The sequence below is a fragment of the Seriola lalandi genome, unplaced genomic scaffold, assembly GCF_002814215.2.
Source record: "Seriola lalandi dorsalis isolate HSWRI2012SDOR001 ecotype SW California unplaced genomic scaffold, Sedor1 jcf7180002054943, whole genome shotgun sequence".
Lineage (NCBI taxonomy): Eukaryota > Metazoa > Chordata > Actinopteri > Carangiformes > Carangidae > Seriola > Seriola lalandi.
Window position 1 is genome coordinate 382,974 of NW_019525494.1, and position 5,605 is coordinate 388,578.

The 5,605-nt window shown below is 46.8% G+C and overlaps 1 pseudogene; it reads right to left on the reverse strand.

Moving 5' to 3' along the window:
* Window positions 1-1,618: 1,618 nt before the first annotated feature.
* LOC147817548 (uncharacterized) lies at window positions 1,619-2,540 on the reverse strand (annotated as a pseudogene).
* Between the last annotated feature and the right edge of the window lie 3,065 nt (window positions 2,541-5,605).

The window sequence follows — 5,605 nt, forward strand, 5'->3', positions numbered from 1 at the left end:
GGCCGATCGCTGCAAAATATACATCCAGTCAAATTTAAAATTCACACAGACACAATTCCCTTTAAATAAATTCCTAAATGTTAATTTACTAATCAATATTATGACTTCCCCTCTTCTTTATTTCCAAATTAAAGGGACGAGTCTAAACGCTGGAGCGAGGCCATGAATTATGGATGAAAAGTTCAAGCAAATTTATTCCATTCTATTCTAATTGAAGCAGCCGGCTGAATACAAAGAGCACGCTCCAGCTCAGCCCATCAAAATCATCCCATTGATTTATTGTCTCCAATCAATATTTACAATCACTCTGCAGATGCTTTGGTTAAAGGAGCAGTGTGTGTGTGTGTGTGTGTGTGTGTGTGTGTTAGTTTTGCAGAACGACAGGATCATGATGAATTTAAATTAATTTTTTTTACATTTTAAAAGAAGAAACAGAAACACAGACTCATTCGTAGGGATGAAAAATTGAAACTCTGCAGAGGAGCTGAAGCTGACGAACAAACTGATCAACGGGCCTGAGCAGGGTGGAGGTGTGGAGAGAGAGAAGAAGAAGAAGAAGAAGAGCAAGAGTCAAATGAAGAAGAAGAACATTAAATGATAATCCACAGGGTTTTTTTTTTTTCCTGCTTCTTCTTCTCTGTTTCCCTCTCACATCATCCTCCACTCTGCTCGGCCTGGACCACTCCACCCAGGAGACACACACACACACACACACACACACACATACAGCCTCAGCCAAAACCAGGAAGACCCCCACCCATCCACCTGCCCAGCCACCCCCAAACTGCAGAGAATTGGGATTTACCACCCGCAGCAACACACACACACACACACACACACACACACACACACACACACACACACACACACACACTGGCTAGCCTGGCCCAACCCAGGCCATCTGTAGAGAGGGAGAGAAGAGAACCTGAGGGCTTCAGCTAGAGATCATCCACACACACACACACACACACACACACACACACAGAAAGAGAGAGAGAGGGGTCAGCTCGCCCAAGTCTCATTGATTGTTCAGTGGAGGAACCCCGGAGACTCATCAGATTACTCTGAGAGCAGGAGCTGAAATCAAACACCAGGAATCTGCTCCTTCCTCCAAACTTCGACACACACACACACACACACACACACACACACACACACTTACACTTACAAATTCAACAGAGTACCACAGGTTGTCGGGAAGAGGAGGCAGTGAGGATGAGGATGATTTTCTTTATATTTTCTTTCTCTTTTTTCCCCTTCATGCTGAGGAATTGTAATCCCTCTCTCCCTCTCTCCCTCTCTCCCTCTCTCCCTCTCTCCCTCTCTCCCTCCTCTTCTCGCCCTCCACACACACAGACACACACTTCCTCATCCGTCTGATTTAATTGCCCCACAAGTCTCATGAACATGGGAAGAGTGGACAGAGGAGAGGAGGAGAAAAAAGGGGGGATGAAACAGAGTCGCAGTGATGCACAAGAGAAGAAGACAAACACTGCAGGTGGAAAATGTTTGAGAATCCGTCAGAGAGAGAAGAGACGGTGAAGACGGTCTCCCCACAGAAGAGACAGGAGTGGAGACAGACAAAGACAACAGGTCCACTCTGAGCCGTGGTGGCCTCTTACCCTCGCTCCTCCTCTCCTCTAACCCAGGGTGTTGCCTCTCCTCATGCACCTCTTCTACAATTCCCTCCCTTCCATCCTTCTTTCCTTTCTTCCTTCCTTCCCTTCTCCTGGTGCCTTGCTGAGGGTCCGCGGCAAGCTGGGAGGTGGTGATCTCCCTCCCCCCCCGCCCAGTTCCAGGAAGAGCTCCCTGAGGAGAAGGAGGAGGCAGATCCCGGCAGGAGACGGAGGATCCAGCAGCGGGAGCAGCAGAGGTGGAGGAGGAGGAGGCAGCGGTGCTGATGCTGCTGCCGCCGCCGCCGCTGCTGCTGCTGCCAGAGAGAGGGATGAGGGGAGGGATGGATGCTTAACAAAAGATCTCCTCCTCCTCCTTTTCTCCTCTTCTCGTTCTCCTCCACTTTTCACTCTTCTTTTCGCCTTCCCTCTCTCTCTCTCCGCTCCGAGCGCCGAAAGAAGCCAGTTGTTGCTCTGCCGCCGCAAATGAACTGACAGCCGGAGACGAGCCGGCGGAGCGAATGAGAGAGCAGAGAGCAGACGGACGAGAGAAAGAGAGAGGGAGAGCGAGGGAGAGAGAGGGAGAGAGAGAGAGAGAGAGGGAGAGGGAGAGCGTGTGGTGTGATGTGGCATCTGCGAGAGAGTGATAGAGAGGAGAGAGAGGGATACGGAGGTAGAGATGGATGGGGGTGGGAGGATGGACGAAGGAGGAGGAGAAAGACGGAGCGAGAAAGGTGGGGTGAGGCAGGATGCACGGGAGGATGAGAGAGAGAGAGAGACACACAGACAGAGAGAGAGAGAGAGAGAGAGAGAGAGAGACAGAGAGAGAGAGAGACAGAGAGAGAGACAGAGAGAGAGAGAAGCATCGCAGTGAAAACCTTCAGCCACCAGCAGCTTTCTAACGGACTCTGGACCTACGATGAGGAAAGAAGAGAATAATTAGATTTGAGCTTCACACACACACACACACATACACACACACACATACACACACACACATACACACACCCTGGCATCTAGCAATGGTGGATTAATTGATGTGCTGAGCGCTTCACGGCCCTCAGCCAACACCTCCACCAGCGTGCGTGTGTGTGTGTGTGTGTGTGTGTGTGTGTGTGTGTAAATGTAAACACTGGAAATCATATGCATTGACACACCACATACACTACATCATTGACTGTGATCAGCACTCGTGACTGACAAAAGCTTCTGTGTGGACACACATACACACACACACCATTGTCCGTGTGTGTGTGTATGTGTGTGTGTGTGTGTAGTTTGAAGTGTGACAACATCTTATTTTTTCTTCTTTGTTGAATGTAATAAGGTTATGAGTCATAAAAACGTTGCCTACTCCACTTTTCCTTTTGCACCCGTCCCTGACGGAGGGTTGGACTAATATTGATCATTGACAGCCAATCAATTTCCAATTTGAAAATTTTCCATTCACAAGGCAACATTCTGAAATAAAGAAAATAAGATCAAATAAAATGTGTGACCCCGCCTTAATTTAAACATCCGTTTCAATCTGAAGAAATGTCATTTTCTTCATCCTGATGCTCCAGGACTGAGTTTAAAGTCCTGAGACGTTCACTGACTCCAGGACGAAACACTTTCACGTTTCCTCTCAGCTGCTCTGAGCAGAAAATAGACGTGATATTCAGAGGAGGAATCGTCAGACCAACTACACGACGACGAGCAGACCAGATCACATTTTAATGAAAAGCCACAATCAGCGAGTCCATCAGGCTGCGGCTCGGGGGGGGGGGGGGCGCTGCTGCTGCCTCAACAGCCCCCCTCAAACAAAAACACAGAGGAATGAAAGCAAGAGGAAAAATTAAACCAATTTCCTCGGGGCTGATTTAAGGTCTTCTTAATGCCAACTGGTCTCTTAACTCGCTGCAACAGGCCTTGACTTTTCAAGCTGACATTTTCAATTAGTACGGCTTAAAATAATTTGAGCAGAGAGGAGAGGCCCCGTCTTTAACTGCAGATAATGGTCAGATAGTATAAGATTCCCTGTAGGTGTCCACACACACACACACACACACACACACACACACACACACACACACCAGTCCAGGAACACATCACTGATATTGTGCCATTCTTATTCTCAAAGCAGCGAGGGACAGTGACGCATACAAGCATCAAACCAGCTTTCATGTCCATTAACTGTACACCTCTGTGTGTGTGTGTGTGTGTGATGAAGAATTAGGGGATGCGATCGATGGACCCGTTGGCGTGTGATAATGATTCTGTTTGAGTCCATTTCCTCCTCCTCTTTTCATATTTGAGGAAAGTCGAGCAGGAAGACAAAACAGCAGCATCTTCATTTCAATGGAGCAACAGAGCAATTACATTTACATTTCTGCTGCTGCCTTTGACATGCATGAATCTCCAGAGTCAAAGGAAATTAAAATCTCTCAAGGATTCCTCTGCGATTGTCGCCGTCTTTGAGGGCGACCGGCGAGGGAGGGGCGGGGGCTGGGGGAAGGGGGGTAAAATAATCATACACGGTTTTATCTTGGATGGAGATGGTTCCTTAATGTATAGCAGACAAAAGGAGGCGAGCTGTGGGGCCGGCTGCTGTTTCGTGGCGGTGTAGTGCCCCCTGGTGGCGCTTGGAGGGGGTGTCTGCTGCTGGCTCATTGTTCAGCCACAGCAGGTGCTTTTAGAGGTAAAACAGCAAGAGGAATGCACAAAGATGGAGGGGAGACAAAGGCACTACGTTTAATTACACAAGTGATCAGTGTGAGTGTGTGTGTGTGTGAAAACAAGAGAAGATGGAGCACGGCGTGCAGAAAATGGAGTCAGTGTGCGGCGGCTGCACAGAGATAATTAGAGTTTTTTTAATATTTGACTTGTGTTTGATAACAGCCAGACGTTTCATCCTCCTCCCGTTTAATGGAGCTTCCTTCCTTTAATGGAGCTGCAGGAAAATATTCATGCAAGTCTGACGTGTTTTTATGATTCAGATTAGAAAGTTTCTGCATTTAAAATACAAACATATAAAAAAAACTGTAAAAATCAATAGTAAATAGATTGTTTGCACCTAAACATATCATCAACATGCAATATAAATCTATGAGGAGTAAAACCTGCAGCTTCATCTGTTTTTTTTAATGTTAAAAAACACGATCAGTTCTATTTAAAAAATCCCAGAACTGGAATTTCAAATATTCAGTCTTTCTGTATTGAGATGTTTTGGCAACATTAATTCCTAAAAATTGAGATTGGACTGAAAACACAGAAGCATTGATACAGAGCTGCAGGAGGAGAGAGAGAGAGAGAGAGAGAGAGAGAGAGAGAGAGAGAGAGAGAGAGAGAGAGAGAGAGAGAGAGAGGGTCACTGAGGCTGTGTGCAGCCTTTCTTCAGCAGGAAGGTCTCGTCTTTTCAAAGCAGCAACAAAAGGCAGTGAATTGGGTTTGAAGCGCCACAAGGCCATCTGCACCGCGGCGTGCACGCCACTGCTGTAACACGGGGAGGGAAACAGAGACAAATCAAAAAACCATTAGCAGCCAATTAATCCCATGAAGCAGTTTACAATGGCAGGATGGAGGAAAGCTGAAAGCTCAGGAAACGTCTCCTTCATTAGGGAAAATGTGGTTTTATATTTTATTAGAAGAACGTTTGAATGTCTGAACTGAAACTGGAAAAAGATTATTAATTCAATAACACGTGAAAATACAATACGATACGACAACTGGAGCATAATTCACTGTGGAGACGTCAACAACTTGAGTGTGTGTGTGTGTGTGTGTGTGTGTGTGTGTGTGTGTGTGTTCACCTGTGGAGCTCCGCCCAGGTGCTTCATCATCAGACTTCGTGGGTCTCACCTGGTCTGGCTCCCTGAGCTGCTGCCTCTCAGTCTCAGTCTGGTTGTTGTGTTTCTGTTGTGTCCTGACTTTGTGTCTTTTACCGTCCTGGTGTTTATTAATGTTAATGTCCAGTAAAACACCTTCTACTAACCTGACATCTATATGATTTA